The 26,997-nt window shown below is 48.8% G+C and overlaps 1 long non-coding RNA gene across 1 annotated transcript in view; it reads right to left on the reverse strand.

Moving 5' to 3' along the window:
• Window positions 1-475: 475 nt before the first annotated feature.
• The window catches only part of LOC144329803 (uncharacterized), a 40,874-nt gene continuing 14,352 nt past the window's right edge, over window positions 476-26,997 (reverse strand). Inside the window, exons 2-6 of the long non-coding RNA XR_013395430.1 lie at window positions 3,760-4,993; window positions 3,536-3,671; window positions 3,259-3,440; window positions 942-1,073; window positions 476-807 (exon numbers count right to left, since the gene is read on the reverse strand). This is a non-coding gene — a long non-coding RNA (uncharacterized LOC144329803). The remainder of the gene's footprint in view (window positions 808-941; window positions 1,074-3,258; window positions 3,441-3,535; window positions 3,672-3,759; window positions 4,994-26,997) is intronic.

The raw sequence follows: 26,997 nt of genomic DNA on the forward strand, positions 1-26,997 counted from the left end.
TGTGATCACAGCTTCAGAATTTGGTTCCAGAATCTTCCGGAACCAAAGACGCACCAAACTGTAAAGCTGCCAGGACAGCAGGGCCCAGGAGCAGGCTCAGGGGAGGACCACTTAGAAACCCCACACACAGCATACACGTGTGCATGCTCACTCCACACATGCCACCCCTTCACCCAATACTATACACGCAAAGCATGTATGCACTCCATACACACCCTCAAATACACTCACCAAATATGATGCGTGTACACACTCCACACACACCCTCAAATACATGCAACACACATGAACATGCTCACTGCAGCCACACCTGCTAAATACACTCACCACACACGCACAAACGTGACACACCTGCACACTCATTCCAGACATCACACCCCTCACCAAGTACACAGGTACACACACCCCCAAGTCGAGAACCTGCAGACTCCACAAGCTTTGGTTTCCCCCACTGTTTCTCTCATCACATGAGATCCACACACAGGTGTCATTTACTGACATCTAACACCCGGGGAGGCCCTTAGACAGAACTGCAGTCACAAGTCGGCTTCATTCAGGCATTCATCACCAGTCTCCTGAAGCCACCTCCTGTCCCCACGGGGAGGGAGGCCGAGACCGGAGACGTCACTGGGCTTACAGATCCCCAGGCTGGCAACCCAGCGAAATGAGGAGGGCTCGGCCATGGCCCTGGAGGGAGATGGGTACTGGGCTCAGGTATGCGGAACATGAGTCCTCATTTCCATACAGTGTCACCTACGACAGCGTCAGGTGAAAGCCAGTGGTTTGGCATTCCTGGAATAGACAGTCCTGGAATTACAAGCAAAACTTTTTACTCCTCCCCTCTGAACACATGAGGTCCATGGTCCCCTCACATCTAACACTGGGAATCAGAATCAGTGACTCCTTGTCCACCTGAGGACCACCCAAGAGGATCCACACACCTGCTACAACAGCAGCACAGCACCTGGTCTGCAGGGGAGCAAAGCAAATCCCACCTTTATGAATAACACTGGATTATCCCGACACTGGCAGCCTGCAGTGTGTATATCGTCAAGCCCCCACATCTGTGCCACCTGCAAGAGGAACACAAGCCCTTAGTCCAGCGCTCTCAGAACAGCCTGTGAGGTGGATGTTGGCATCCTTCTCATCTCCCAGTGGAGAGGAGAGAAGGCCAGGGTCAGGACTGGTGTATCAGGAGGGTCGGGGTTCAAACCCCATCTGCCTCACAAAGCAGCCCTTACCGTTCAAGTGACTTCTATCATCAGCCTTAAAATGTACCACAGTTAACCAGCAATTCTGAGTGCTGTTCCTTGGGACGTCATAAGCAAACATTTTGTTAGAAAGATTTTGCCAAATCTGCTTTCAAAATCCTGTTATGAAATGACTAATGAAAATTTGAGCTATGAAATAAAGCACATAGTTAAATGAATCCCAAAATGACTATCACGAAGGAAGCTTTAACTTGAAGTGAAAAATATCCTCTAAATGACATCAGCCAGAATTATCTTCAATCATTACTGATCCCATACGCTTCAGGAATTATACAGCATCATCTCAGATATGAACTTAAAACCATTAGCTGAATGCACATTTCAGCACAACCAAAGTTCTGCTATAATAAGCGGCACAGGCATCTCTGGAGAGGATTTTAATTGGGACTACAAACGATGTGCACGATCGTGGTAAGAGGTTTCATGCTGGCTGTTCTCCAAGGTGCGACATAGAGAAACACCACTAACCTCAAAGACACCTGCTGCTTTGTAATGAGATGAGAGACGATGTGGATGGACTACTGTACATATTTGAAAAGGAGAAACAATGCAAGGAAAGAATCTTATCAGTTTCCCTTTACATTCTTAGAAAAAAACGATTTTTCTTTTGGGATGATTTAAAAAGAATGACATTTCTGGATTTTTTTTTTTTTTTACTTTTCTTTCTGAGACTGGGTCTCGGCTCTGTTGCCAAGATTGGAGTACAGTGGAGCAATCGCAGCTCACTATAGCCTTAAGTGATCTTCCCACCTCAGCCTCCAGAGTAGCAGGGACCACAGGCACGCACCACCACACTCAGCTAACTTTTCTGTTACACAGATGGGGTCTTGCTATGTTGTCCAGGCTGGTCTTCAACCCCTTGGCCTCAAGTGATCCTCCTGCCTTGACCTCCCAAAGATTTAGCCTAAGCGACCATGTCTTATCGGAAAATAGACATTAGAGCAAATGCATTTCTGTAAGATTTTCTACCTCTTTTCACTGGGGAAAAAGGTAACTTGCCTCCAAGGGTCGGAGACAAAGCCGTTACTGCAGACAAGCGCTGTGCATCCCGGGAACCGCTACACCATGAGGCATGGCCGTGCACCCTGGATGCAGGAGTAACACACGAGGCTAGCACAGGCAGATGCTGGCCCTCTCCAGAAGTAGGCCTATCCTTCCTCCTCTCCTCAGCCCCCTCTCCCTTCAGGCCTCAGTGGCTGCTGACAGGGGAGAGGCCACAACTAGAGGCGGCTCTCAACTCCACCAGGGACAGGAGTCCCGGACGCTGGGGACTCAACTGCTGCCCTCTGCGCCCACCTCCTTCTGGTCCAGCCTTCTCAGGAGCCAGACGTGGCCACTTTGACCCTCTTTCCCTTCTGTGGCTCCTACAAAAACCAGTTCAGCGAGCCCAGGCTGTCTCACACTCCAGGGACACGTCATAAGCAAACATTTTGTTAGAAAGATTTTGCCAAATCTGCTTTCAAAATCCTGTTATGAAATGACTAATGAAAATTTGAGCTATGAAATAAAGCACATAGTTAAATGAATCCCAAAATGACTATCACGAAGGAAGCTTTAACTTGAAGTGAAAAATATCCTCTAAATGACATCAGCCAGAATTATCTTCAATCATTACTGATCCCATACTTATCCAAGCTCCTGGGGCCAGAAGGGTCTTGCAATATTTCACTTTCCAGTTGAGCATCCCCAGCCTGAAATCCAAAGTGCTGCGAAGAGCATTTCCTTCGAATGTCATGAGGAAGCTCAGAATGTTTCAGGTTTCATAGCATTTTGGAGTAGGGACTCTCAGCCTTAATTTGAACCTCTTCCAGGAAGCCACACACTGAAGCCCCCGATGTCCACCCTACACAATCCCAGCACACCATCTGAAGTCCTCAGCAACAGATTTTCTTTCTTCAAAAATAACAAGTCACAAACTCACACGCAATCACAGAAGGGGGTTGTGGACACCCGCACAGATGATGAAATTTAACTGTCACATTTTTACCTGAGTAATTTAAAGTCATTCCTCAAAAGACACCTGTTTTACTGAGTTGCATTTTAAGGTGAACACACACAAATCATTTCAGGGAAACAAACGTCACTTTGGGCTTCGTGTGGTTTCTTGACTCCCATGAATAACTCAGCGTTCACCCTCACTTCTGCATAAGGGAGACGATGCAAAGAAATCTGTTAAAACAAAGACATGAAAACAAGTTTAAGAAGGGTTTGAAAGGTTCCTCTTGTCCCCCTGGAGGGGAGACGAGGACACTTGGAAAGCTCACGGGGGACAGGAGCACAGCCTCCTCGGTGTGCCATGGACGCCGCCTCGCCAAGGGGAGAGGATGATGCCTGGAAGGCTCACAGGGCTGGGAGCACAGCCTCCTCAGTGCTTTCTACACTCAGCAGCTTCAGAAATTCCTGCAGAAGCAGAACACATCATGAGAACTGAGACTGGAACACCCCAAAGAAAGGGGACGAGGGGTCAAAAAAAGCATTCGATCATTACCAAGGAGCGCGGGCATGAAGCCGCTTCAAAGACCGTGTGAGAAGTCACTCATAGGCGTTTCAGAAAATAAGGGTTGTGCGAGATTGCTCGATCAGCTCAAACAGGCTGCTGTCCCTCAGGCCATGAAGTCCCTGAGATGAGCCTCACATTGAGCGAAGTCACTCGCATCTCTGCCAGAGAAAGTACTACAAGCTGACACAAAGCCTCATGAAACCTGGGCTTCAGCCGGTCGACAATAGTGAGTCTGACATGGTACATCCCTCCAGATGGTTAAAGACCCCAGGGGTTCATCGGACAACCTCCAAGGGCTGTGTCTGTCCAGCCCCTTTTCCAAGTTCTGGATGATTTTTCCTAATGTACTATAAGCAGCATGTTCCAGCAGAGACGTCATTAACTGACTCTGGGTCCTCTTAATTTTGAAATTAGAAACACACTTGGCCAGGCACGGTGGCTCATGCCTGTGATCTCGGTACTTTGGGAGGCTGAGGCAGCTGGACTGCTTAAGTCCAGGAGTTTGAGTCCAACCTGGGCAACATTGCAAAACTCCATCTCTACAAAAAATACAAAAATAAGTCAGGCATGGGGACACGTGGAACATGTGCCTGTGGGTCCTGGCTACTCAGGAGACTGAGGCAGGAGGATCACGTGAGCCTGGGAGGTTAAGGCTGTAGTAAGCTGTGCTCACACCACTGCCTGGGCAACAAAAAGGTTTTTTTTTTTTTTTGCCTGTCTCAAAAAAACCAGAGAATAAGAATTATATACCTGAGTAGCCCAAAATAAAAGAGGCCTTGTGGAACAACCTGAAACACATCTGCAAATTCTGGCAGGGCCTCCCCCTGGCTTGATTTGTGGTGAGTGCAGGACCGCTCTGAAGGATAGGACCCCAGGCTCATTCCGAGACTAGACCTTACAGTACAACTTCCCTTCGCTGGACGGAACACTGGCCTTGGATCCTGGGACACCCTGGGGCAGTGCCACCATCCCGAGGTCGCCATGGCACAAGCAGGCCCTACTATCAGGAAGCCTGGGACATCCTGGGGCAGTGCCACCAACCCGAGGCCACTGTGACACAAGGGGGCCCTGGTGCCACTGAGAGGCTGCACAGCAGGTCCAAGCCCAGGCCAGGACTGAAGAGGCTCCACATCTTTTCGATCCCTCCAGCTGAGTCCACAGATGTCTTGGAGCAGAAATGCATCACCCTCAATGTCCACGGGTAAGTTTTTGGACACAGAATCTGGAAGCATAAAAGATGGTTCTGGGCTGGTTGGTTGCCGGCTCGGATCTCTCCTCTTTCCACACAAAACCTGGCTCACACCAAGCAGCGTCTAAGTCCTGGAAGACTTGCTAAACACAAGTGCAGTTACAAAGCGGAGAAACTGGAGGGGGCTGGGCTGGGCTGTGCTCCAGTGGCACTAGAGTTTCTCAGGAAGACCCCGGGCATTACAGGCTCCACGGCAAGGGCTTCCTGGGATCCAGGACATGGAACAAGAACCCATTTCCCGGCCCTGTTGAATATGAATCGGCTAAGGGCCAATTCCCTCGGAGGACTGAGCACCGCCCCACAACACCTTGGTATGGGTATGTTATTACATACGTTGGTGTGGGTATGTTATTACCCATACCAAGGTAATAACAAGCCCGTTACCAGCAGGAGGCCGGTGATGAAGACATGAGGACCAGATGAGCACGAGGGATCCTGACAGATCATCCCTGGCACCGAGCAAGGGGCGGACAGTACCCACTGTTCCTGATGCATCAGCGCTGGCACTGAGCGAGGGGTGGCAGCACGGCCTGTGCCCCTGCAGATGCAGAGGGATGTGAGGGCGGCGCAGGCTGGACTTGGGGGCTAACTCAACCACCTGCGCTTGCACTTCCGTTCCTCATGGCAGGGAGGTGAGGCACAGGCAGCATTAGGGCTCACCTTGCCCCCGGGCTGCACTTTTTTCTGCTTATGAGTCGTGCTCGCTTTACATGGACAGACATAGCTATAATAACGGTTCCCTGATTATTTCGCTGCCTACATAAAGGGCTTTCAGAATTCACTTCCATCCTTAGGAAAGGCGGCCAACACCAGGCTGTCTCCCTTAAGATGCCATGTCTCATATGGGGGAAAAAAAATCAAGAGAAATCAAATAAAGGCCATGAAATACATCAGTTTCAACACTAAAATTTAATAGTACGCTTTAAATTGAAGATGAGTTAAGTCACATTTCCAAACCTCTGAAAGCACGGTTACTGGGAGGGAATGGTTTGCAACACACAAACGCAGCTCTGTAGAAGTGCCCGGGCTGCATGAAGGCTCAAACGTCAGTGCAAGGAGAAAGTCTGAACAAACTCTCTCCTGCCCTGCTGCTGTCCTCTTCCAAAACACACTGTTTATCTGTCAGTTTAGAACAAGGCCTAGGGAGGTGGGAGGCAGGCCTGGGAGGGTCACCTAGCATCCAAGCTCCTCATCCACACAACTGCACGAGGCTGAGCTGAGCAGTACACACAAACACAACTAATTCTCCCCAAAAAGAAGACGGAAGGCAGCACACTGCCATGCCAGGCACCCTGCAGATGAGAAGATTGAGGGGAGCCAGAGGTACCTTTAATCTTGCTTGCATGGTGGAGGGAGAGGAATAATGCCACTCACTTGAGTGTTGCACAATTCTTTCTAGCACTGAGTGGCAGAAAACAAAAATTATAGATGCTTCCTCAGACAAATGTTTCTGAAGAACTGAACATAAATTACGTTCAGGAAATAGCATTATGAATGCCTCAAGTGCTTCTGTTTTCAATAATCCCAGAGTAATTCTATAAACCCGGGAATCAGTCTCACCCAACTCCAGGATCACGGCCCAGGTGACGTGGGCACACACATATCCTGAAGCTCCAATGCTCAACTAAAGTGGGGCGAGTGAAAATGATCCTGGGTATAATTTACACGGACACAGGAAGGTGGCTGAGCCCCAAACCCCTAAACCAGGAAGACCAGTGTCCTTCAGGGGCCTCGCCTCTGTCCTTTCGCAGCCTCTGGGAACCACCACTCTGCTCTCTACTGACACAAACGCCCCTCCCAAGGTACAACACCAGGAAGATCATCATTCAAAACTGAGGAACGTGGCAGAACAAAGCTGTCAGGAGATTTTAATCACCAACACTACTTGTTACATGACCCAAAGATGATTAAAATCCCAGGCCCTTCAAGACTGAATGCTATCTATACTTAAATGCATTTAATCAGCATATTGGGGGGGTTATTCCTTTGTTTTGCTGCAAATATATCCAACTGCTGTAAAAGGAAAAGGCAATTTGTTAACGAAGCTTCTTGGAGTGTCTCAACAGGCCTCGAGATAGGATAAAAGGCAGGACTTCCTGGCAGAAACGCTCAGCTCTGAGGTCAGGTGGAGTTCTTGAGCACCAACCAAGGCAAAATAAGGTCGAAGACCACACCACACTTTCCTCAATCACATCTTCATTCCACCTTTCCTTCTATTTCTCACGACTTCACTGGGAGAAATTGTGCTGAAAGAAAATGGAAACACACACATACATAGGAGGCCCTACAGAGGCTGAGAATGGGTGCAGCCATCACAGTCCAAATGTCCTTTCAGGGCCATCTGACCTGGCTGGGGTCCAAGTATCCAAGGGCAGGATTGTATGTCAGACCCGTGAAGCCAGGATTACAGCCACTGAACGGCAGTTTTCCATCCCACGGAAACCGGCCTTGCTAGGGGCTTCCTCAGGGACCACCGATCTCAAGCCACCACCCGTCAACTACTTCAACTAACCTACATCATGGCAGAGGCCTCCCTAGGCAGACCAGCCCTGCCCAAGTCCTGCTTCATGGCAAACCCTCCAGACAAACGTCCTTAGCCTCCTCCGGGAGGCTGTGCTCGGAAGGTACCCTCATTTACTTCTGTGGCTCTGAGACATTTAACTAGAGCCCAACACATTTCTTCCTGTTCACATAGTATTGAGTTAAAAGACTTTTATGAGTAAACTTTCACTGGGAAAAATACCATTTCAGGAACCCCAGTGACCACAATGAAAATGTTTTTACCTTCCCTTACGTGACATCGGCAACGCCAGGTCCAGGAAACGTTCTGGATCTCAGATAATGGCATATCCACTCATAGTAAGTCTTGGTCTTGTTTCACAAGCTATCAAATGCTGCCCAGAAGCAGGAAAAACCCCACAACGTGGCAGGGAGGGGCGACCAGCATGAGTTCTAAGGCCAGACCACCCGGGTCTGCTGACAGCGTGGTGAGGGGCAAACAGTGCAGGGTCTAAGGCCAGACCGCCCGGGTCCCGCTGACAGTGTGGCTTCAGGAGTTTCCTAAACCCTCTGCTCTCCAAGTTTCATGTCAGAAAAATGCAGTGATAACCGTGTCTACCTCGTTTAAATATATATACACACACACACACATATATATATACACATACACACACACGCACATATATATACTCCAAAACTACAGCCCTATAAAGGTCATTAATCCTAGTTATCCTCAAGGCATCAAGCGATCAATAATGAGCCATCCCCCTGCTGCTGACCTGCCTCAGCCCCACCCTCTGGAAACCCCGGATCCACACCAGCCACACAGGATGAGGCCGAGGAAGGAGCAGGACTGTGTCTTGGGAACGTAAACTCTGGAAGCTGATTTAAATCAGTGCTGCTCAAATCTTGTCACCAACTATCTTGTTAAATTGGGAGATTCCATCTCTGGGGATCTTGAAGGAACCGGAGGTTCTACATTGAGTGAGATGAGCACTCGTGCTGGAATGAGACGGCAGGGAAAGCAACCGAATCTGGGGTCGCAGCTGCCTGAGGCTTGGGTCCCACCGGGAAAGTGGCACCAGGGCCCTCAGGACAGTGGCGGAGGTCCCAGGAGGCAAGTCCCGGTGCAGAGACTCATGGACCCAAAGATTGCTCCAGGGCCAGGAGGGGCTGCTGCGCTGACAGCCACGAGGCAGGCAGCCTTCGAGCTCCTCCAGCTGCCATCCTGCAGGCAGGGAGGACAGTGCCCAGACCACCCTGGTGCTCCCCCCCAGCCTGCCAGGCTGGTACTCTTACTCCAGCCACTGACAAGAGTCCCCATGTTGCAAGCTAGGTTGAAACAGTGCCTCAGGCCTCGGGGCACATGCACCCCCCTGCAGGGCCGGGATGGCTATTCCCACACATCCCCAACTCACAGCAAAACTTAAAAATGAAAGTCGGAAGATACAGCCAGGAAACCAATGCTCAAGAAGCAACTCCAGGGTGACTCTTCCTAGAGCTATTGCTATTGAACATCTTTAAAAACATTTCCAGGGTGACTTCCTAGAGCAATTGCTGTTGAAAATCTTTAAAATTCTTCATTTCAAAATTAGCTTTTATTACACTGTCTTCCCTATTCTATACCAAGACTGTAGAAAACAAAACCATTACAATTTCCAATTCTATCTTATAGCAAGTTAGAAATACACGTTTCCTCAAAGGATTCTACATGTTTCCTTGGCAATATCCTTTCCATGCCCCGTACTACTGCCCACAACAGAGAAGGCTTTTCCAACCCAACCCAACCCAACCCAACCCAAGGGCCCTGAGACAGGCCCCTAAAGAATCGTCTACAAACTCTTGAGACAGGCTTGCCCTGACAAATCATCTGCAAACTCCATCTTCCATTAAAAACAGTACCGAAAATGAGCATATTACCACTTTTTAAAAATTACTGTAAAGTGGACAGTGTTCAGTTCTGTGAATTTCGGCACAAATATTCCCATAATCGTCATCACATAAGCAGAACAGTCCAACAGCCCCAAACCCACTCACGGGGCTTCATAAGCATACCCTCCCATTCTCAGCAACCACCCTCTCCGTGTCCTCCCTTCCCCCGGGTCTGTCTTTTGCGAGTGTTGTCGCAAAACACTCGCAAAATCACGATTTCCTGGGCATCGTGCTTGGAGGTGCACCCGGGGTGTCCTGTGATCATCAGCCAGGCCTCGGGGCTGCTGGGTATTTATTATTCCACGTATGGCTGTGGCACATTGTAACCTGTTTTGGACAACTATAGACAGCGCTATTAACATCAGGGCACAGTTTTTCTTAAACATCAGATGCTGTTTCTCTAGGGTAAATACCCAGGATTGGGGTCACTGGGACCCATGTTTGTGTGAGTTCAGTTTTGTAAGAAACCGCCAAGCTGTCTGCACCATGCTGAACCCCAGCATCGCACAGGAGTCCCGACTGCCTGTCCTCACCAGCACCTGGGGCTGTCGGAAGACCTTAGTCAGGCGCTCCAGCAGGGGTGTGAACAAATTCACTGCGGCTTCGGTGCACATCTCGGTGCAACCAGTCATGCTGAAGGTCATTTCAGATGCTTTCGGGCCATCCTCCCGTCCTTCTCAGTGAAGCATCTGTTCAGGTCTCTTCCGCTTTTAAGTCAGGTGGTTTGTTCTCTGTCATGAGCCGTGGGAGTCCTGTGCATTCTGGATACGAGTCCTTTGCCGGCTGCATGGTTCATAGACATCTTCTCCCCATCTATCGAAAATGTGTCTCTTCAATTCCCTAGGGGTGTCTTTTATATTAGAAGTTTAATTTTGATGAGTCTTACCTACTTGTTTTCTTCCTTGATTATGGATCATGGTATGGCTAAGAGCTCTCACCCTAGGTCTCCACAATTTCCCTTTGTTCTGCAGGTTTTGTAGTTTGGTATTTTACATTCAGGGCTATGGTCCACCTTAATTTTCATACAGGAATTTCTCCCTGTTTTCACTCTTTTGCATACGGCTGTCCCATAATTCCAGCACCATTTGTTGAAAAGACTCAAATTCCACTGAACTGCTTTTGCGTCTTTGGATCTGTTCTGGATTCCACTCTGTCAGCTGACCCTTGTGTGCATCCTGAGCATAATTTATGACTTTAGTGGCTGTCTCTGTGAAAAAAGTAATTCTGTCTGGAAGCAAAAACCACATTAGAAATGCTCTAAATAAGATTCTTCCTGTTGTCAGGAGAGCAAAGCCACTGCCCTAAAGCAGAGGTGAGGCCTCAACAGCTCCCAGGCACAACCTTAACACACAATGGGGAAGGCAATTCATTTCAAGGGCCACAACGTGAGACCAGCATAGCCATGAAAACTGCAATTTCACAACAGAATGAAATTCATAAAGAACTGCTGATAAGTGTGTGATAAGTTACATAAATCACTGTTCCTTAAATTCTGACGGTTGACTAGAACAGAAATAGCTTCATGGTACAGTTCAAACAGGAATAAGGTAGGTAGGGGTGGTTTCCACACCACACAGGGCCTGCAGGAAAGGGACACTCTTCCTCTAAACGGGAGATCCCGGGAGTGATGTGATAAGCCATGGTGAGAGGCACGGAACTGTGCAAGCCAGAGTCGCGGCCTTTGCCCCACCACGGAGCCTGTGTCCATGAACGACGAGGCTCAAATGTCAGGCCGAGGCAGTTATCAGGGGACAAGAAAACGAGCGCACGGTGGAGGCAAAGGTCTGAAATTGCACGGCAACTTCGAGTCAAGTGGGACAAACTGGCTCAAAATACAGGTTCCAAAAACCATCACAGAGAGCTGTTCCTCGGCTCTGGAAAGGCTAAGTGACTAATGCCCACACTGAGCATCTGCTCCCGGAGACGACCCTGGTGACCTAAGGCCCAGCTCCTCCGAACCCGCGCCAAACCTCAGTGAGGAACTTTGTTGGTATCTTACAGCACATTGACATATTCCCTTAAAATCTGGTATTTCATCAACAATGCAGGCGCCAGCTTTGACTCATACACATTTCGATTAAACAAGATAATTTACACCCTGACCATGCCAGGTAAGAGGTTTACTACAATCTTTAAACAGAGCCAGAGGCTACAGTCTGCTCCTCCACAACACCATGTCTCTACAAGTTCGATGGGTTTTTACTTTCCATGTCTTCACTTGCCTAGTGCTAGAAAGCAGATAAAAACAGAAGGAACCCAGAAACACTATTGAATGAGACTCAAATATCTTGCAGTCATCATCGAGATGAGATGTTTATTAAACAGAAATGTTCTCCCCTGTAGAAAGCAGCACACACCAACACACACCGATAACTGTCGCCAGCATTCCAGATCATCTTCCCTTCCATGGCCACAGTGCAGGGCAATGGACCACGCACACCTGCAGACCCACGGAAAGCGGGGTGACACGGCCGATTCTTGTAGCGAGCAGACCAGGGTGCACTCAAAGTGCATCTCTTTCCAGAAGGCCACCACGCAAAGTTACACATTTATTCCACGAGTTAATGGCACTGCACCAAACATTTCTGTAAGATTATCATAGCAAGCTTTTCCTTCTGCCTAAAATGTCCTGACACAAACTGAAAAAGCTCTTGGAGCTGCCAAAGACTTCAGTATCACCTTAACTATTGTCATGCATGCACGTGTGAAGAGACCACCAAACAGGCTTTGTGAGCGCAACATGGCTGTTTATTTCACCTGGGTGCAGGCGGGCTGAGTCTGAAAAGAGTCAGCGAAGGGAGGTAAGTGTGGGGCCGTTTTATAGCATTTGGATAGGTAAAGGAAAATTACAGTCAAAGAGGGCTTGTTCTCTGGCGGACAGGAGTGGGGGTCACAAGGTGCTCAGTGGGGGAGCTTTTTGAGCCAGGATGAGCCTGGAAAAGGAATTTCAAAAAAATAATAATAATAATAATCGCTTAAAGCAAGGACCGGCCATTTTCACTTATTTCTGGTAGAATGTTATCAGTTAAGTCCAGGCAGGGCATTTGCACTTTTGTGATTCTTCAGTTACTTCAGGCCATCTGGGTGTATATACGTGCAAGTCACAGGCGACGCAATGGCTTGGCTTGGGCTCAGACGCCTGACAACTACAGTCTTTACCTTTAAGGTGTGGGGTAAGATCATATAATCCCCAACTACGCTCCTGATGCTGTGTGTAGCATCTAGCAACAGCACGTTCCATTCCTGGATTACATTTGACTCAAGAGTCCACAGTGAGAACGATTTCTGGTGAATGAAACAGCAGGCAGGAGGGTGATTCCGCTGGGCAGCTCTTCACACACAGCCCAGGAGCTGAGGGGAGAGGAAGAGGCCCACGCGCGTCCACCGTGCTCACGCCCCCTTGGAATGTCCCCCACACCTAGAGACCCGGACCCAAGGGAAATCTGACCTGAAAATGGGCAAATCCTCACTTTGGCAGAGGGACAGGGACTCGGGGCCACAGCTTGACCTCAGAGCAACACAAGTGCAGACACAGCACCCCAGGACACCCTCCCCACCCAAATTCAAGGAGGAAAACCAACCCCCCGCCCCCTTGCGGAAACCCCCGGCTGCTGGAGCAGACGCCTGCCGGCGTGTGCAACCTCTCCCGTCCCACATTCTGGGCTCAGCACCTGTGCCTCAGCCCTGGCACTGCTCGCCACACCCACAGGTGTGCCAGGAGGGGCAGGTCCTAAGGTCTCCACTGCACCAAAGCCTGCAAGGCAAAGGGGCAGCTCCCTCCAGCAGGAGTGCAGAAGCACACACTGCACCAGCGTCACAGCGTGAGAATTCTCCCCTCGGTCTCCGAGTCTCCAGTCTGTTGCCCGCCACGGTCTTCTGCCAACGGCGAGGCCCAAGCTGGGCGGCACATTTGGTTCTCACCATTTCCCTTGTCAAATCAATACTGCAAACATATCCAATTCATCCTGTCACTAAAAATGAAATAATCCGCCATCTCCATCACAGATGATGCAATCAGGTTTTCATTACCGGGTTTTTGTTTTGTTTAGTTTTTTGGTTTTTTTCTATTTTGAGATGGAGTTTCTGCTCTGTCGCCCAGGGTGGAGTGCAGTGGTGCGATCTTGGCTCACTGCAACCTCTGCCTCCCGGGTACAAGTGATTCTCCTGCCTCAGCCTCCCAAGTAGCTGGGATTACAGGTGCCTGCCACCATACCCGGCAAATTTTCATATTTTCAGTACAGACGGGGTTTCACCATGTTGACCAGGCTGGTCTGGAACTCCTACCCTCAGGGGATCCACCTGCCTCCTCCTCTCAAAGTGCTGGAATTACAGGCTTAAGCCACCACGCCCAACCATTACTGGTGTAATTTCTAAGCCACTCTCTCACACCCACTCCCTTTTTTTTTTTTTTTTAAAGAACCAGCTTTATGGCTATATTTTTTCCCAGAGAACCAGTTACCCATTTCAAGTACAAATAAGACACGGTGTTTAAAAACCAAAAATGCCAATTTGCACAGAAGTCTCCAAATACCCAGTCGATTTGAGCCTTGAGAATAACATCAAGCTGTTGGCTGAATACAACTTCCCTTTCCATCTGTCTGCCTGTGAGTTAGACACAAGGACGAAGCCACGAGCTAGGGACATAAAGGCAGGAACCACCAAGGCAGCCGAGACTCCAAATAAAAGCTCGAAGGACCAACACAAATGCACCACACCCTGCACACCCTCCTCTCCTTCCTTTTCAGAATTTCCAGAGGATGAAACAGGGACCTCCTCAGACGTCCCACGGTGCAGGCAGCCAGAGGGGAAGGTGGCAGCAGCCTGAATGAGGTGAACAGGAAATCACATTCCACAGACACAAATTCTCCGTGTGCTTTACATCCTCTGTCTCTGAAGAACTATGCCATTCTAACAGTCGCTAGAAAACCGCCTTCAAGTATCATTTCCCATTTCAAGCAAAGAAAACAGTGGTGGGGCATGAGGGAAAAACATAGCCATGTGTTCTGGGGTATTAAATAAGGTTTTTTTCTGTTATAAACATATAATTTTACGTTCTCAGTTTTCTGTATAACTGATAGGCTTCCTAATTAGCAGACATAGTAATAAAAAGTGAATTCCAAGTGTAAGATCGGAGGACCCGTTCACATGACTTCAGGTTCTGCTACTGTGTTTCAACTTAAGTAAATGGTTCTGTGCGTTGGCAACAAGGCCTGAGAGTCTGTGTGTGAGTCTGTGTGGCTGTCATCAGGGTTCGTGTTGGCTCCGTACCAGAGGATGTTACACTGTTACATTATCTTCTACAAAAAATCCTGAAAAAAATGAAGGCTGAATAGACATACACACCCTCCCAAAATAATCCAAATGTCCACCGATATGAAAAACAGATGAATTACACTTTCCATCATGGAATATTCCTCAGCAGTGAAAACAAACTATAGCCACAGGTGCCAACTAGGATAAAGAAAACCTTTTAAACACGTTTAAAGTGAACTGACTAGGCGGAATTCCTCGATTACAGGCATCTGCTCCAAAAGGGTATTGTTCTGAATCCTGTGATGTAGAATGATAGTTAGCAACCCTGTTTCAGGGCACATCTAGAAAAAAACACAATAATGACTACACAATTTTAAATTCTTTGTAAATTATAACTATTACTATGAAAATTCTAAAAATGTGAAAATCTTCCCAACTGTTGTTGGACAAGCTTCAAAATAAATACCCTGGCATTGCTTGCCACATCCACAGGTGTGCCAAAATAAATGAAAATATAGCCCAAGTTAGTAGAATCGAAACCTGAAGATGTACGAGCCGTCCCTGCCTCACTATCTATACATCGGGTAGAAATTTAAGAGCAGGTAGTGACACTGCAATGCAAGGCTCAAACCAACTGGGCATTTGGAAACTTCTATGTAAATTGGCATTTTTGATTTTTAAACATGGTGTTATTTGTACTTCAAACAGGTAACTTTTTGATTCCCTTGGAAAAAAATATACCCATAAACCTGGTCTAAAAAAAAAAAATACGGGAGTGGGTATGAGAGAGAGTAGCTTAGAAATTTTAAAAGTATCAGCAGGGAGCAGTGGCTCATGCCTGTAATCCCAGCACTTTGAGAGGCAGGCCCAAGGGGCCTTTGAGGACACCGGTCTCCTCTGCTGCCTGCCTGCTGGACTGACCCCAGGACATTCACTGGGTTTCCACCCCTGTCTCATTTAACATCCCAAGGGTGGTCTTCATCCTCGTCTGGGGCTCAGCTCTGCCCCAATTTCCTAAATCTCTGCCTTCAGAGTCTGAAAACACCCACGCCCAGGGTCACCTTAAGTCCACGTTTACCCCAGAGAGTCCCCATTTTATGTTTTCCAGGCATCGCCTTAGTGATAATTTATCCTGTAAATTCCAACTGCCTTCACACCTCACCCCTGCTGTCTCCCAGCAGAACCCACTCAGATGCACATGCCCCAGACCCACACCCAGGTCTGTACATGCTGCCCTGCTCTGCCCATGTGGAGACCACCTCCCTTTCCTGAGGAATCAGCTGGCGATCAACTCCTTGTGGAGGGCTGCCCTGACTTCCAACTCTCCAGCAAAGGCAGAAGCCATCCTCGGTACTTCCCCAAAACTCAGGCCAAGTATGAAGATGGCGCAGATGCTAGCTGTGCCTGGGATGCCATGGGCAGGGTCCCCAGATGCTCTGCACATGGCCCGGGGCACCGCCTGAACATAGCAAGTGCTGAAGAAACAAAACTGACGTGCGCTGACCTCTGATAGGGCCTCCTTCACCATCCACATCTGTCTCCCCTCTGGACAGTAAAATCCACAAGACACGGAGGGCTTGTGTCACTCATCTTCAAACTCCCAGGGTCACCCTGGTAGGTAAAGGGGACTCAAATGTCTTCTGAAGGAAGCGACTGGTTAGCTGCCAAGTTAAAGGGCCTCTGAAATTCAGAGCTCTGCATAGCAGTCCAGCACACTTTATTATGAATGACTCCAACCACGGCAGAAGTGGGCGTGGAACCAGTGCTAACCAATTCAGGGTTTGTTCACTGTTTCTCAGTTCATTATCACAACGCATTCTCACAGAGCAGCCGCGCACAGATCCTCAGACATCTACACAGAGTGGGACGATGACGCCAAGTCACGTGAACGTCCTGTTGCAGACTGGGAGACACCGGTCAGACACGGACCCAGGCAGAGCACAGACCTCGCCTTAAATCGGCTCCGTGTAAACAGCACTACCTGCCAGGCCCTTTCCTATCTGCACAGCTTCTACAAATTCAACTCTCGCACCTGACACCTAAGAATACTGCACACCCCCATGTGAATCCCCTGCTCACCTCCCAAAATGACCCGGCATGGCCGAGTACAAAAAATTTCAACATACGGGAACTGGAGGGCATGTGGGACTTTCTCGAGTCCCTGCTGCCTCCTGATGGGAGGGCCCAATGCTTCACACCCCTAGTGAAGGGCGGGTCTCTTCGGCCCCCCGGCTTTGACTTGGAGCTTAAATCAGCATTAACTAATTTCACTTTCCAGGACCAACTTCAAAGGCCTGCAAAGCCAGAGAAGGGAGAGGAGATGGAACACGCCCTCACCTCAGACCTGCCGCAAGCACACACTTCTCAGATGCGTCCCAAGGTGCACAGCGTGTCCGATGCCTGTTTCACATCCACTGACCTGCAGGTCTTCTATGTGGCATCAGCCTCCTGGGCACTGGAAACAAGAGGTATAATGGCAAGTCCCCTATGCAGCAAAGGTGAGGCAAAGGGACCCAACGCAATGGAACTGACCTTTTTCTGACAGTCTCAAAACAGAAGGAAAATACTGTACAGCCAACTTCCCCTCACGCAGGTTTATTTACCTGTGACTCAGAGGCCATGACAGAGAACTTCAGGTTCTCACCGATTCCTATTTTCCCCATCCAGGAAGCCTTTGTTTTTAATATCGTACGAACTTGCCATTTTGTAGGCCAAAAACAGCAAATATTGGCAGTTTCCTACAGTTCAACTGAATAAAATATGATCATGGCCTTTTGTGAAACCATGAAGAAAAGGTGGATATCTCAATATGTGTTTCCAGACTGGCTTTGTTCCTGAAGCAGTAACTCTGTTCACACAGGATTTTAGACACTGAAGAATAAACATCAATATCCCACCAAGAAAACCAAAAACATGAAATAATTTTGCATCCACCTTGGAGCCTTTTTAGGACAAGGCAGGACACAAACTTTTAAAAAGCTGCAGTTGTCCCTCTGTATACACAGGGACATGGATTCCAGAACACCCCCCGAGTTTACCCAAATCTACGTATCCACAGGACTCCGCGGCCACCCTATGGAACCGCATGTAGGAAACGTCGGCCCTCCACAAAGCCAGGATTTTTCAGTAAGGGTTTGGTTGGAAAATAATTAACACAAGTGATCCTTCGAAGCTCAAAACCTATGTTGTTCAGGGTCAGCTGCATTTATTACTTGTGTCATATCTGAGGCCTGAAAGCCATCATTCTCGGTACCTTAACGTGACGGTTAACAAACTAACTGTTCTGATTAGAAAGAGGAAAAAACTTATTTTTAAGCTGACAATGAGAGTGGATGCGGCTACGGTGAACGGAGAACAGACCTAAGCAAGCACCAAGGTTAGGGTGACTGCCTGTGCTCAGACCCATCAGGGCCTGTTCCTCCATCTCCCTCTGCTGAAAGGGATAACCGCTTCTCCCCCACGACTAAAGGGCCTTTTTAAAATACTCACACGAGAAGTGCTATGAAAAGCTGAAAGGTCACAGATAACATTTTTTAAAATAAACATTAACATAAGCATTTAACAAGCCCATTATGATTTTTTTTTAAAAATGGTATTAAGTTCTTGGGTGTGGTGGCTCATGGCCGTAATCCCAGCACTTTGGGTGGCCGAGGTGGGTGCATCACCTGAGGTCAAGAGTTTAAGACCAGCCTGGCCAACATGGTGAAACCCCTTCTCTAACGAAAATACGAAAATTAGCTAGGCATGGTGGCAGACGCCTGTAGCCCCAGTTACTTGGGAGGCTGAGGGAGGAGAATCACTTGAACCATGAGTTTGCAATGAGCCAAGATCGTGCCATTGCACTTCAGCCTGGGCGTTGAGTGTGAAACTCCATCCGAAAAAGAAAAACTAAGTATAAAATTTTCCTTCCAATGAACCTATAATTCAGCCACCGAGGTATCCTATAGCTACTTATTCAGCCATGAGATACACCACAAGAGATATAGGCGAACAGGACACAGTTCTTCCCTTCAAGAAGGCTGCACCCTCAACAAAAGGGAGGCACATACTCCGAATGGAATCGGCATAGGAAACAGATGCTGCTGCAGGTTGAACTGGCTGCACAGAGCACCCACTCAGGTGTCTGAGAAACAAGGAGCCGCTGGTGCCATCACCTTCCATACCTGAGCTGGGACAGTGGGGAGCCTCTCATCACCAGGGACAAAGAGCCCCAGAACCACACAACGAGCTTACAAACTCACCGAGGCGATGACTGAGCAATGTGTGTGGAGTGATGCGAACACACAGATGTCAGGGCCACGCGCGGCATTGGTTTTGTGCATCAACCTGAGCATGCCCGGGGTGCCCAGATGGCTGGTTCTGCATTATTTCTGTGTGAGATGCATGTTTGTCTCTGGACTGAGTGGAGACCCATCCTCGCCGGTGTGGGGGGCACCACCCTATCCCCCCAGGGCCCGAGTAAAACAGCAAGGTGGGGAAAACTGGGTTCACTCCACCTGTCTGGCTGATGGAACAGTGACATCTGTCTTCTGCAGCCCGTGCTCCTGGGTCTCAGCTCCTCAGACCCTGGTGGGATCTGCAACTTCCGCTTCTCAAGTCTTCAAGCCATACCCTCTCAGGACTATAGCTTGCAGGCTGTGGGTCCTGGGGCTTCTTGGACTCTGTAGCCCCTGCAGCAGGCCTCGCCCTGGAGACACACGCACACCCGGCTGGCTCTCTGGAAGCCCTGACTAAAAGTCGCCCCTAAAAGTGGTCTTCAGGGTTTCTTTCTAGCCCTAAGATCCCAGCGCCCCTCCTACAATTCTAGGCGGAAAGGTGAACGGAGACCAATGGACAGAGGTGTGTGCGAGGACACGCCAGGCAGCAGCACTGGGCAGGAGGGCACTAACGCTCACTAAGCAAAGAATCAATGCTGCTTGCCACAAAAATGAGAGCAGTAAAGATTTCTTCAAACAGAAATGAGTTTGTTTCATGATTTGCTCTTAATACATAAGAAAGCATAAAAGTAGGCCTATTAACAATTATGTAAGTCTTTACAGGCCCTTGAACTACTTCTGTCCCTTTGTGTTTTTATAGAAAATAAGCCTGAGGTTAAAGAGAATAACGTCACTGGCCACAGCTGGGGCCACGCGAGGACACAGCTTATACCCCTGAGGTCCCTGGGTGCCCCATATCCTTCCCTTGCTATTTATGGAAATATGGGAGAAACCAGGAGGTCTGAGCGTGGACATGGCCGTGCTCCCAGGGGCCGAGGAAAGCACCCATCTGTCCAGTCTTCCCTCCACCCCGCGGTTTCCTCTTACTCAGACTCTTGGGCTGACGTGGCTCATGCACTCAGCAGCGCCATCATTAAACGTTTAGCTTCGCATCACGAGGGCCTCCTCTGGCCTCCTCTGACCACTCCTCAACCTGCAGTCAGCACTAGTCTGCAGGACACGCGTGGAAAAAGTTGATGGATCACGGCCTCCAACGAGGAAGGTGCCAGGCAAGGAGTCGGAGAGCCGGGGATGGAGCAGCACTCACCCAGGGAGGCGAAGGCCAACAGCGGCCACCACCGAGGGCCTCCCTTCCCACCCTGAGGGCAGCTCACCCAGGGAAGCGAAGGCCGACACCGGCCACCACTGATGGCCTCGAGGGCTCTCCCCACCCAGAAGGCAGCTGCGATCACATTTCCCATAGCACCAAGAGACCCCTGTATTGAGCACAAACCTTTCCAACCTTCGAATCAATAAGGAATCACAACACAGACATTCCCTCAATCCAAATGGCCAGCCCACAAAACAGACACGCAATTATACACATTTCTTGTGGGAAAATCAGTCAGTCCCTGGGGCCTCGCGCCAGGGGTGGGGGAGCATCATGGGGAGACACCCCAGCCCCAGCCTGGTTCCTCCCTCTACAGCTCCTTTTCCCTCCTCTTCCCCCCGCCCCTTCCCACCCCCTCCTAGCCTCAGAGGCTCCTTCCTCAAATTCTTTCCCCTTGATGAAGTCATTCATGCCCAAAATACAAGGCAAAGTCATGGGGGCTCAAGAGAAAATCCATACCGTGGCTCGCGTTTTAGATTCTCATAAGTTTGAGAATAACCAAGCAAGAATCTTTGGCATGTGAATGTGGTCTGAAGGCATCTGAGCACAATGCCCGGCACTGGCCCGGAGTGGATCATGGGTGTCTCGGACATCTTCGCAACTCTACACCAATTATTTTGAAACACACCAGCAGAATAGAACCATGTGAATAGCTGCTTCTGTTAAAAGTAGGAAAAGACTCCAAAAGCTGCCCTCAAGGAACATCCTTCCCACCAGGAGTTTTCTGCATCGGGCCCTTCAGGCACAGGCAAGGCCCCCGGGCCCAACTCCCTCATCCCTGCGTCACAAAGCAGCAAAGATGGTGGGGAATAAAGCAAATGAAGGAGTCAGTCCCGCCCAAAACGGGCTCCAGAAGCCACAGCCACTCTCCCAGTGTGGGAGCCAAGTTCAGAGACCTGGAAACACCAGCATTCCCAGGGAGGAGGGCAGAACAATGCCATTTCCCTCTAGTTTAGGGAGACACCACCCCACGTCCTCTGGCCTTAATAGAAGAGAGACTTCACAGAAATGATTTCAATGACTCCACCACACACAGAAAGTGGGCTAAGGGCTAACACACCCATATAAATGCCGGGCAAAAACACATTAAATGAACACACAGATAAGCAAGGTTCTCCTGTTATCCACCAAATATTCAGAAACAAATCCAGTAAGCACTCTCTTTGCAATCAAAAGACCAATTCAGAGGTGCAGATTAAAAATAAACATACAACTGAACCCTTAATACACCAAGAACCAATTTCCACGGAAGTGTTATCACATCACCACCTCCCAGCTGAAGGAAGCAGCACTGGCCACTGACCAGCTGTTCACTCATGGGTCAGTGAACGAAAGGCAGTGCTGTCCAGGACAACGATGAGATGTTAACCTGAAAAGGGCAAAATTGCAGGCTGGAGGGACCTTCCAGGTAACCTGGCCCCCTCAGTGGACAGAGGACCCCCGTGGGGCCACAGAGCCCAGAGCTCCAGTGTGTTCGGGGAAAGCACTCAACTGCAAACCTGATAATGTCCGAATGCCTTCTGCCCTTCTGCGTCTCTGCCCCACTAACAGGGAATCCGTGAATGCTAAGGAAATGTAACGCATTTTACAATACATGTAGATTTTTACCAAATTAAAGATAAACAGTGACAAACTTTGAGAATTAACCAAAATATAGTTCAGTGAATGCCCAAACTCATAGCTAGTCTCCAAGAGGTGATAAGCTGTGTGTGGTGGTTAACGCCTGTAAATCCCAGCAGTTAGGGAGGCTGAGGCAGGAGAATCACTTGAGCCTAGAAGGTTGGGGTTGCAGTGAGCTGTCATTGTACTACTGCACCCAGCCTGAGAAACAGAGTGAGACTGTCAAAAACAAACAAACAAAAACAAATTAAAGGAGTTCAAATGAACTCGCCCATACCCTTTAAATTTTCATTTGGGTACATGGGGTGATCTAGTTCCTTTTTCCCTTGCAATACATGAATAATCTAATAATTAAATATAATCTAACAATTATATGGGAAAATTTAATTATTTTCCCATTTCATTATTCCCTATCTCAGGGAAAAAGTTAAAAGTATTCCCTATTTCAGGGAAAAAGCTAAAAATCATTTTAAACCTTCCTTCCACAAAACAGTATACTCAGTCATCTCTATCTGCTTGATCATGTGGAATTCAGCTTCACATGTTTACAATGCAGTTTTTGTTAAACAGCGTTTCTGTAGACAGGCAAGAGAAAGAAACACTTGGTCTATGTAGAAGCAGCAGAAGACACGTTTTAACAGAAAAGGGAGAAGATACCACCGTGTGAATCTGGAAATTCTGTCCTCATCTTGTCCACACACACAGAAAACACCCAAGCACGTGCCTAGTCTCCAACAGGAGCACAGAAAGGACAGGGATCCCTCCAGTTGTTTAATGACCAGCCCCACTTGTCACCGCCACATAACAAAATCCGCACGGCAACTTCAGCACGTTTCATTCACGATTCCACGGAAATCAGGCTGAAGAACATACAGATGTTTTGCCCACATTTAAAAATCCAAGTGTGGGACTCAGAAATAAAACAAATTATGGGTTCACTTAACTTTTCCAAATTTTTACTTGGAGAAATCTATAAAGTTCTTGTCAGTTACATCCTTAAGGTTTTCAATAATTTTTCAATGCAAAGATCGGGCAAGACTTGTAAAGAGGTACACACATACGGCCCAGCGCGGTGGCTCACACCTATGATCCCAGCACTTTGGGAGGCCGAAGTGGACAGATCACGAGGTCAGAAAACCGAGACCATCCTGGCTAACACGGTGAAACCCCGTCTCTACTAAAAATACAAACAATTAGCCAGGTGTGGTGGTGGGTACCTGTAGTCCCAGCTACTTGGGAGGCTGAGGCTGGAGAATTGCATGAACCCGGGAGGCAGAGCTTGCAGTGAGCTGAGATCTCACCACCGCACTCCAGCCTGGGTGACAGAGGGAAACTGTCTCAAAAAAAAAAAAAAAAAAAAAAAAAAAGGAGGTACACACATACATGCCATGTTCTTCTCTCAAAGAGACGGGCCCTTTTTTAAGATTTCAGAAGTAAATGTGGTTGTCACCCTGCTTTTGAGAGGATGGGCTGTGTTTTTTTTTTTCTTTTTTTTTTCTTGAGACAGAGTCTCACTCTGTCGCCCAGGCTGGAGTGCAGTGGCAGGATCTCAGGTCACTGCAAGCTCCGCCTCCCGGGCTTACGCCATTCTCCTGCCTCAGCCTCCCGAGTAGCTGGGACTACAGGCGCCCGCCACCTCGCCCGGCTAAACAGACTTTCCTCCATGCACCAAGGATGCACCACGGGGGCAGTGCTGCCGCCGCCTCCCCAGTCTCTGCTCAGGGTGGGGCAAGGGGAGCTCCGTTGTCTCCCGTATACACCGTCAACAGGCCAGGTGCTCAGAAGGAGGCTTCCAGGACTCGCTGTAGGCATTCGTCAGCAGGGCAGGCAGTGCCTCGTGCTGGTGGGCATCCAGCAGTAAGGGAGTCTTGCACTTCACTCCCTGGGCCCAGCCGCAGACAGAGGGGAAAGAGACACCTGTATCGTAACTCATGTGTATTTATAGATACACAGAGACTCTGCAGTGCAAGGTGCAGAACTAGAAGGAATCATGGAAATAAGAGGGAAGACATTTGGTTACGACTGGCAGAGCCACCTCAAGCCTCAGCACTTCCTGCCGGAGCCCTCACTGACCAGACTCCTCCAGGGTCACTGCCACTGCCTTGCCCAGCTCATGACAGGGCAGACAGTGACAGAGCCTCAGAACAACCTCCCACTCTTTCCTCACCAGCCCAGGATACGAGCTGTTCATGAGTGTCCCAAAGCCTGAATGCGGGAACACAGAGGTGACTGAGCAGAAAGGGGGACAGCCACAATGGCCGCGGGTGTGCAGATATTGCGGGGCACCCCAGCAGCCCTTTCCATCTTAAAAAGGACGGCCACTGGTGTGCGGATGCTCCCGCGTGACCCAGCCGTCCTTTCCATCTTATAGGGGAATGGCCACGGGTGTGCGGATATTCCCGGGTGCCCCAGAGCCCTTTTCACCTTAAGGAGATTTTCAGTGTCTCATATCAGTCTCCAAACTATTCAGTGACGTTGGAGGAGTATCACTGTGGACCAACACTGATTGGCACCAAGGGCAATTTTATAACCATGTCTCAACCATGAAACAATCAGGTCTTTGGCCATCTGGTCTAAGCTTTTTCTGTAACAAAGTTGGATAATTTAGTTGAACTTTGGTTTTCCAAAGCTTGTTACAGAAACCACATCTTCCTAGGTGTGGCTCTGTGGTGTCACGTGCACACATCAGTAGCCAGGCTTGCCAAGACTCACGGCACGTTACACGTTCACCTGAGAAGGCTGCTGAATCATTGAGGGCTCTGGCGTGCTCTGAAATGAATTTGCCACTTCAGCCTACACTCTACTCCCTTGTTTGGTTAAAGAAACCCAAAAAGCAAAATTTGTTTTGGCCAATCGCGTGCTGACCCAACTACAGAGGTTTTAATTAGAGTACTTTCATTGCATCATAGAAAGCAAAGTCATATAGATCAACTCATTATTACCACTCCAAAGGTTTAGTAAATCTCCAGATAATCAGGCAAACATTTTAAGAAGCTACATTAAGGTTTACAATACTCAAAATTTAAAACTACATCCATGCTTCGAAAAACCACCATTCCCATTTTAGATGGCCAAATGCATATGAGAAAGAAAGAAACGTGCTGAGCGCATTTTTTGGGTAATCTTATGGAGAAACTGCCACTTTAAAAATGGCTCTAGTTCCTGGCTCCAGATGGGTGTGGTGGGTTGCCTCACTCAATTTCAACTCCACCTGAAGCTGGGACACTAGAAATCCATTCCCACACTCCAGGGCACCAGAATTCCCACTTCTGGAAACAGCCTGGAACGCAGACCTGTAGCAGAGAATTCTTTCCTGCCCACCCTAACTGTCCTCTGTGGAAGGCGACAGTCAAAGACAAGTCCATCCCCCTAGGCGCAACTGCACCACGAAGAACCATTTCAAGGTGGGAAGTGATTGATCAGTGGGAACAGGCAGTTTAGCTAATCACTCATAAGGCAGAGAAGGGGGGTTTGAAGGCCTGTATCTGGTCTTGTCCTCGGTAAATGGTCATCCCGCCAGTCAGCCTAAGCCACATGGGAAGGGGCTTCTTGCAGTAAAAGTGGGGGCGCAGTTGTGGGGAAGGGGAATGTCTTAACCATCACTGTTTTGCAGGATCACAGGGCTCAGCCAATGTTCAGTATTGTCACACACCAAGGTTTTTACAGTCTGAAGAAAACTACAGTCCTAAGGTGTCAGTTCTCAAAGTCCTTAAGTTCCTCCTGCTAAGATTCCCAGAGGGTCTCCACTTCTTGCACCGAACCCCAACTTGCACAGGCACCTGCGTCTTTCTCCTGCAGCAAATGCAGATAAGAAGCTGTGGCTCTGCTGCAGTAATGACGCCATGCAGCCCTAACACCACAGCAGAGCAATGGCTCTGGCCTGAATGTCCCCAAAACCTCATGCTGAAACCATCTCCGACGGGATACATTAAGAGGTGGGGCCTTTGGGAGGTCCTGCTCTCAGGACTAGGGTTGGTGTCCTTGTTGGGAGGCCTGGAGGAGCCCTCCTGCTCCTCCACCACGTGAGTTCTGACGAGATGACCGCTGCCACGCAAGACCCGGCGAGATGCTGCCGTCTGTGAGCCACAGGCCCTGGGACACCAGATGTGCAGGTGCCTTGACCTTGGACTGCCTTGACCTTGGACTTTCCAGCTTCCAGAGCTGTGAGCAATAAATGTCTCTTTACAAATCACCCAATCGACAGCAGCCGGACAGAGAGACAGTAATGTTACAACTTGAGTCACTTTCTCAGTGGGCCAGAGGCCTCCCCACATGAGCCACCACTGTAAAGCAAGAACTCCCTGGAGGATGGAAAGGGTTTCACAAGGAATTCTACCCAGCACCAGGGTGTCTCTCCTTTCTTGCAGGAAGATAGCTGAGCCATGGCAGGAAACTACAGGGTGGGTGGAGCTGGACAGTAATGTGTCACCTGCTCATCTAAGCCTCAGTCTCCTGCCTGTCATCACGACAGTGGGAGTAACACCCCCCTCACCTGAGCTGTTGGGGGAGGTAAGAGTGCTGGGTGATTAACAATTGTTAGCTCCACAGAAATTAGGCAAAGAATCCATCCCATGTCTTATAAAACCAAACCAGCCCAGGAATTCCACATCACTACTAATTTGCATGGGAAAATACCAGATTCTCCTAAGTTCTGGCATGTCATTTGTATTAATAAAGTTTGCAGAGTTTTCACATACTAAGTATATAAAACAGGAAAATAAATCATGCAATTTGGAGGCTGAAGCAGGAGAATCACTTGAGCACAGGCAGTGGAGGTTGTAGTGAGCCGAGGCCACGCGACTGTACTCCAGTCTGGGAGACAGAACGAGACTCCATCTCAAAAAAAAAAAAAAAAAAAAAAAAAAAAAAGACTTTGCTGCTTCATACTAGTAAAGTGGGCAGATTCTACATGCCAACTCTTATTCAAAGGTCGCCTAACACTGACTCAGGAACTCTGTCCCTGATGTACTTGGAGTTTTAATCCTAACAGTGTTAAAGACCACTCCCCCAGGAGCTCTGAACAAGTACTCCAGGTATACACTGAACAAGACCACACACTCTGACCGAAATCTAACTTCCCAGACCCA

Source organism: Macaca mulatta, chromosome 7, assembly GCF_049350105.2.
Source record: "Macaca mulatta isolate MMU2019108-1 chromosome 7, T2T-MMU8v2.0, whole genome shotgun sequence".
NCBI classification, from domain to species: Eukaryota; Metazoa; Chordata; class Mammalia; order Primates; family Cercopithecidae; genus Macaca; species Macaca mulatta.